Source organism: Amborella trichopoda, chromosome 9 (genome assembly GCF_054954075.1).
Source record: "Amborella trichopoda isolate Santa Cruz 75 chromosome 9, AtrichopodaSantaCruz75HAP2 v2.0, whole genome shotgun sequence".
NCBI classification, from domain to species: Eukaryota; Viridiplantae; Streptophyta; class Magnoliopsida; order Amborellales; family Amborellaceae; genus Amborella; species Amborella trichopoda.
In genome coordinates this window covers 34231540-34239575 of record NC_142344.1, presented here as the reverse complement: position 1 = coordinate 34239575, position 8036 = coordinate 34231540, and the positions used below count along the sequence as shown (strand labels likewise).

The window sequence follows — 8036 nt, the reverse complement described above, 5'->3', positions numbered from 1 at the left end:
CACGGGTATGGGTGTGACCGATTCGAGTCACCGATCTGTTTGTTTAAACCTTAGTTCTAATTACATTAGAATTAAGATTAAGAAGTCTTAATGAAGCCTATGAATAGGGGTTAAGTTAGGGTTTCAGTTTACATTTAAGTTACTGCTTAGAAATATTATTTCCTTGAAATATTATGAATTTTGCTGAGCCATTGACACCAAGCTTGTTAGCTTCCATTTCATTTCGAATCAATTCATTAGTTCTTTTTAAAAATTACTTGATGCTGTTTTTTAGTAGGAGTTTGCCATTTTGAGGATTCTACGACCCTTGAGCGAAACCATTCCGTAAGTAGTGCCTAATCAATAAACTCACCCTCTAATTCAAATTGCTCGAGACAAAACGTTTGTAGAGATTCGATAAGATTGCAGAGATCCTAACTTATTTTAAGGTGGGTTAGAGTAGAGAGAGAGTTGGGTTGCAGTGGGAGACAGAGAGAGGAGAGAGAGCCAATCTAGGCTAAGGAAAAGGGAAGTGAGAGTGGAGGGTAGAGAGAAAGAGACGAGAGCCTATCGTAGGCCTTCCATGTCTTTTGGGAAGTCACATACTAGCCCCAAGGTGGTATGCTATTTTTCCCTGTCTTTTCGGATGGAAAAATGGGGAAAATATTCGCTTTTAGCTTTTATTAAAGGGTGTGGTTTGTATAGAGCCTGGGCTCTAAACAATCAAATCACAGCCTATTTTCAAATAATATTGAGAAATGTGGTTTTACTACTGGAAATCTTTATGATAGTTTTAAAATATATTTTTATATTTATTTATAAAGTTCAAAGTTTCAAAAATAGTGTAAATTGACAGATCTATGAAAACTTAAAAATCTTGAAAATTGATGGTCTAAAAATCCATTACAAAGTACACTATTTCCAAAACTTGAAATCCATTTTTTTCTCATGTCCATGCATCTTGATATTGAGATGATCAATTTGACGATATTTGAGAATCAAAACAACCTCTTCTAATGAACTTTTTGAGGTAGACTCAATTTTGATTGTTTAGAGCCTCGGCTCTATATAAACTTTTCCTTTTACTAACACAAACACCAAGAAATATATAAAAAAAAAATGAAGGTTTCCTTAATTTTCTAGGTCTGAGAGTTAGAACTTGCCATCCCCCATATTCTGGTCACTAAAGTTTCTCTGACCCCGTATGCTCTTGTGATTCTTCGTAGCTATTGCTATGCTACCGCATAAACAAAAAATACAAATATTATAGCCAAGAAATAGAAGGCAAATATATGAAAAACAAATATTATTGCCAAGAAATAGAAGGCAAATATATGACAATTTTATTAAGATAAGAAGACTGGGTACCAGAATTGGGCTTTATGCTGTTGGCGTGAGTTTCTTTTCACCATTTTTTATTTTTTTAAAAGACCTCATATTTTATAACCAAAATATCTTTGGCTTATATATAATATATTATAATATATTTTGTATGTATCCTTTTTGCCAAGTGTTAAAAAGTAAAAAAAAACTTATTTCTCCAAAGCCTACACGTTGGAAGTTTGAAGCTTAAAGAAAAATGGATTGAGAGAAAGTTATGGTGTTCTAATCTGTCTCTCACTACCCATAATTCCTCTCTCTATCTCCAAGTTTCAGATGTATCTTGGTCACAAGGGAACACCCAAAGCCTTACAAGGTCACCCTGAGACGAGCCACTGTTGAGTCTCTTCTCATGCATCGTTGTCTTTAACTTTCTCTATATACATTGCTACTAAGTTCTTCATGTTGTAAAATTTTCAACAAGATATTGACGTGCTTTTGATGTTTTTGAGTTATGGATTTACTTATTCTTTATAAACCCTAGATAGACAATATTGGTGAGTTCGTTCCATATTTTGTATTTGTTCATTTGGTATGAATGCTTAGGATAAAACATGAAATAGATGATAACAGTTTTGAGATTTGATTTGATAATTTCAAGAGCTATTAGTTATAGATATATGCTTATGCTTTTATGTATACGTAGTGACGTGCTTGATAATATTTTCAAGTAAGGTTCAATTAGAGATTTTGATTTAAATCTGATTTTGCATTAATCCATATTAATAACCACCTTAAATTGATCATAATATTTGGTATTAGAGCTTTGGTTACTTTCAATGGCTGCTACAAAGATTATTCTTTCCGATTTGGTGAAGATAGATAAATTAGATGGCTTCAACTTTTCAATTATAAAAAGTAAGTTGTATTTCTTGCTCCATAGTATGAAATTGCTATATGTGATTGATGAAGAAAAACCAATTGAACCCGATGATGATACAACTCTTAGAGATAGGCAAATGTTTATTAAGTGGAAAAATGATAATTTAATATGTAGAGGTACCATTCTAAATTACCTTAGTGATAGACTGCATAAAGTGTTTGAATGCTATGATAATGCTAAAGATTTGTTGGCTATTATTGAAAAAGACACACCGATGATAACTATGTGGCTAAGTGTGAATTATATGATAGATACAATATGTATAAGATGAAAGAAAATCAATCGGTACTTGAATATTTTAATGATATGTACATCATGGTTAACCAACTAGCTGATTTTGGCAAACCCATAAGTGAATATTAACAAATTATAAAGATTATAGAAAATAACCCCATCTCATGAAAGTATTTAAAAGAAAATTTGTATCATAATGAGACTATCCATACTTTAGATGATCTGGCCATACTTTAGATGATCTTAAGAGGACACTAAAGAATGGAAGAAAATGATAAAGTTAAGGAAAAAAATCAAAGGGATAGAAACCAAGCTTATCTACCAATGGCTAACAAGAATGAGAAAGCAAAATCTAAAAAGAAATTTAAGAAGCCTCCTCAAGGATAAACTTCTTTGAAATTTAAAAAATGTTATAATTGTAATAAATATGGTCATATTGCCAAATATTGCATGGAACCCAAGAAGAAAGATGCTGGACAAGCGAGTGACGCTAAGCATTTTACGTTGTGGTTGAAGATTTCTTGATGATGAGTTCTCACGATGAGTAGTGGGTGGACTTGGGAACTACTCAGTACATTTCCACTACTAATAACGATGTGGTAGACTTCAAATAAATGAGTTACGGTGCTGAAAAACATTATATGGGTAACATGTCTAGCATCAACATTCTTGGAGAGGGCACTATTATACTTCCGCTTCCAACCGATGACAATTTGACTCTTACTGATGTATTGTATGGCCCAAACATGAAGAGAAACTTACATTCTCTCTTTAGGATTGATATGAGTGGAGATAATTGTAGAATTTTTAGAGAGAGAGATGATCTCTTTGAGAAAATAATTGTGCACCACACACTTCTTGTGGTGGTTCTTTTATTGTATATATAATGATAATACAATGCTGTAATATACATTTTGCTATCTTGTTACATGTTATATACACTTTCCTATCTTGTTACAGTCTCGTCTCAAAAGGAAAGAGAAATATACTTTCCTATCTTGTTTAAATGTTGTTTCCATTACACCTCCTCAAATTTGATTGAGGATGCATTTGAAGTAAAGATCTTGAAAAACATCTTGTGGCAAAGACTTGGTAAAGATATCAGCTACTTAATTGTGAGAGGAAACAAATCGTGTGATAAGTAATCCAAGAGCAACTTTTCCACACACAAAATGATAGTCTAACTCAATGTGCTTTATTAGTACATGAAAAACATGATTAACTGTCATGTAAAGAGCATTTATATTGTCACCAAAAAGTGTTAGTGGCTGAAGAAGAGGCACCTCAATATCCCGAAGAATAAAAAAAAGCCATGTCAATTCTGCAGTAGTGGATGTTGTAGACTGGTATTCCATTTCAACACTTGAACGAGCCACGTTGATTATTTCTTAACAGTCCAAGATATGCAGCTGGAACCAAGATAGGTGCATAAACTTGTGGTTGAACGCTGAGTGCTTAGTCACCCAGCCCAGTCTGCATCAGAGAAAGCATATAATAGGGCTATAGTTATAGGGTTCATTTTCAGCATCATAGGAATTGGATTAGAAAACTGAGCTTCGTCTTGAACTACTCAAAGCTTGTCAGAATTCGACAAAAATTTACGGGCGTCCTTAGAGCATCCAAAAATATCATTTCATGAGATTTGAGGCCATTCTGACACTTCTTCAGAGGTTGCCCAATATCAGGCTTATTGCTACATCCTATGGTCTGGCGGTGTAATTGGCACCGGCGGGAGCAGGTTACTACCAGCTCTCTCCTTATTCACCCCAGGGATACAATTATATAAAAAATAATGTATAATACTATGACCACCCCGAAATGTGTCCTAAAAGAGACAAAGAAAAGGAAATTATGAAAAAATATCATTATGCACAAGTTGATTCTTGTAACTATTTGATGAATTGTGTTAAACCCGATATAGCTTATGCAGATGGGGTTACCAGTCAATATATGGCTAACCCCGGAATTGAACATTGGAAATTGGTAAAGAGGATATTTAGATATCTAAAGGGGACTCGTAATTATGATCTATGTTATGGGACTAAGGATCTAATCTTAAAAGCCTATTGTGATGCAAATCTAGGAGGAGACATCAACAATTATAGATCCACATCATAATGGGTGTTTATATTTGGTGGGGCATGCATATCTGGGGGTAGTAAAAAGTAAAAATGTATATCACATTCCACTTTGGAAACAAAATATATTACTTTACATCATGCTTCAAGGGAAGCGATATTCTTAAGGCACTTTCTTAGTGCTGTTAGTCAAGTTTGATCATGAAACCACAATAATTTATTGTGATAATCAAGCAACAGTAGCCATTTCCATATCTTAAATGATGAGTTCACAACCATAGTCTATGACATAGTCATTGAAGTAAAGTATATAGATAAACATCTTCCCTTGATCAAAATTCAAATGGCAAGAGTATCACATGTTAGTCCCGATACAAAAATAAAATAAAAAAAATCCATAAATAAATAAATAAATAAATAAACAAATAAATCAATGAACAACTTACTCAAATTTGTCCTTAAATTACGAAAGACCTAAGGTTTCATATAAAATGCTATAAACTACGCCATTCGGTGACAGGTAATCTCGAGAGTTCCCTTTAGTGAATGAGATTCACTTTGCATATCTTTTTTTCATCCTTGTCTATTTTTTATTTTCTTTATCATTTCTTGAGGGGTTAACCTCTTTTTTTTATAGAGAACACATTTCTTTTTTAACTCTCATATTCATGGTCTATAGGAGTTGAGATCCAAGTGTAACTCCTGCCTTTCTTAAGTGCAGCTAATTATGATCAACAAGTTGTCACCAAACTGTTAATCCTATGTAATGAGCTAAACCTATCATTAGTCAACTAATGACTCACATAATAGGATGTCATCCAATAATTTCTACAATTTGATAAAAAGATATTTAGCAATTAAATAAATTAAGTATGTATATAACATAGGAAAAACAATTTTCACAAGGAATCTAAATACATGACTAGGTTTTTCCTCCACTGACACTAGGTTTTCCCTCCAGTGTTATATCCTATTAAAGCTAAAAAATGGATTCAAGCATATGGTATTGCCCCATGTTAACCACATGAAATTTCACATATATTACAATATGGATTTTGTACTATTATAGAAAAATAAATTCCCAATAGAAAAGGGCCTGATATGTCATATTTCCAAGATAATAATTATTGATTTGATGCCACATAAAAATCCTCGTATAATAGGATTTTCCTAAAATCTGGATATTTCAGCAGAAATAACTGATTCTTTCCCTTCAAATAAAACAAAGTATCAATATTATTTTCTAAACAACAGAAAGAAATCAAATATTCCCTATGATCCTGTGTTCTCCCGTTGAAATCGTAAATAAAACATATACATGTGTATAAGCATGTGAAATCCTAGAAAATCATGGCATTTGTAACAGATAGCTACATTGTAAGAGACAAGAGTAGAACATAAATAAACCTCGAGTATGCACCTTAATAGAGGTTGAAACCTTTGATAAATGACCGGATCAATGGGAGTGGCACAGTGTCTAGAAACACCATGCAACTATTTGCAATCTGATAACCACCCAAAATCAGTATAATATGATTCAAATATTATGAGGTGGTTGTGAATAGACTAAATAAGTATAATATGATTCAAATATTATGCGGTTGTTGTGAGTAGACTCGTTGCTGACGAGCAAGAAATACTATCAAGGTGATCCCACAAAATATTTTGATGCTGATTAGAGTTTTGTAAAGACGGTCATAGCCTGACAAGCTGTGTCAGAAATTTCAGGTGATCTAATTTGTTGATCAATTAACCCCGGGAAAAATAGTAACATTGACCCTGTGATGAAGTTGCTGTGGAAGTTAAAAACTTGCATTTAGGTTTTAGGTTTTAGGAGCAATATTTTTCTTCTTTTTATGTGTTCTCACATTTTAAGAAGGTCGTTCATTTCCTATGTTAGTTTTTATAGTACTATACAATTTTGTAACCTTATAAATTGTTCACATCTTTGTTAAGCTCAATAATTAATTTTCATAAGGGCTTAATGCACTATTATACAGAAATATAGTTTCCCATAAGAGTCACTTACGAATTAAATTTGTTTCCAAAATTCCAGTACCATTGATATCAGCTCCTTACCTGTAATTCCCCAATTTCGTTTGCATCCACAAAAGTTTTTCCCAACGTTGGCAACCACAACAGTCACGTCAAAAGTTGTGTTTGCAACGACCCTTCAGCTCTCTTGTTAGAAGCTTGATGCGCCCTCTCTCTCTAACCCCCTTCACGGCAGGGCTTTGCAACCCTCTATCACTCTCATCGAAGCCCTAATCCATATCCTTCTGCCATCTATCTCTCTAATCTGTCTCTCTGATCTTTCTCTCTCAAGATCTCTGCTATTTCTCAAAGCAGATGTGAGATCTGATATCCCTATTTTCTCTCTCTTTCTGCCTTTCAGATCTCTCTCTATTTCTGCCTCTCAGATCTCTCTCTCTTTCTCTTTCTTGCTCTCGCTATGTCTCTGTACTGTCCTCTCTCTCTGAAGCCCTAACCTTCTCTCCCTATATCTGCAAATCTCTTTTAAACCCAGAAATCCCTCTCTGTCTGCAAATCCCCATGAAACCAGAGGCCGTAGTTCTAGGGTCTTTGGCAGGGGCCAATTTGAAGGATACGAAAGGAACCCATTTTCAAGTAATAGAGGCGATCACATTCTCAGCCTGCGAATCAAAGAACCCAATTTGGTCATAACAGATCGAGAGAGAAAAGAAGAGCAGCAAAGGAGATGGCATGACGATTCTTTTACTTCTCTTCTCTTCTCTTTTCTTGACACCCAAGGAAAACCCTCCAGCCCTGTTCTCGTGTTGTCACGGTCTTCTTTCACTCTCTCTCTCCACCGCAAACACTCGGAATTCTGGGTTGTTTTCTCTCTCTCTCTAAAATTTCAGAAACTTCCAGAAAACAGAGCCCTGTTCTTGCGGGTCTCCCTCTCAAACTCTCCATATCACCAAACTTCAGAACTAATTCTTTCTCTGATCTCTCTCTTTCTCTGATTTGTCTCAGTCCATTCCTCTCTCTCTCTTATCCGTGTTGAACTCTGTCTCTATTTGCCCCCGTTTTCTTCCCTGTAACATCTCTGTCATTCTTTGCGTGCAAGCCCATCAGAAAACCCTGCCTTTCCCTCTCTTCCCTTCTTTCCCTCTCTTCCCGTTCTTTCTTTTCCATATGTTTCCTTGAAGGCGTTCTTTTGCTTTGAAAAAACAGCGTAGGTGGTCCATATTGGTTTTTTTGATGGTCCACTTTGGTCATTTGGACTTGCAAGATTGGAGATTCCTATTGTCTCTTTTGTTCGACCAAATTGAAAAAAAAAAAAAAAAATCAGCACCATACTTTTGTGACCCCCAAAATACCGACTCAATTTTCTTTCCTATGGACAAATCCGAATCTTTTCGGCTTGTTCCCATTAAGCTAATGGCACTCTATCTAGAATTTGAGTGTCAGAAATGGCATGATTTCTCTTATTTCTCTCCACGGAGTTGTGTTTTCAA

The 8036-nt window shown here is 34.6% G+C and overlaps 1 long non-coding RNA gene across 1 annotated transcript; it reads right to left on the bottom strand.

Annotated features, from left to right (window-relative positions):
• Window positions 1-3649: 3649 nt before the first annotated feature.
• Window positions 3650-7716, bottom strand: LOC110007477 (uncharacterized). The gene is made up of 2 exons (XR_016041548.1): window positions 6634-7716; window positions 3650-3949 (listed from the first exon to the last, which is right to left on the bottom strand). It is a non-coding gene; the product is annotated as an uncharacterized LOC110007477 (long non-coding RNA).
• Window positions 7717-8036: the final 320 nt, after the last annotated feature.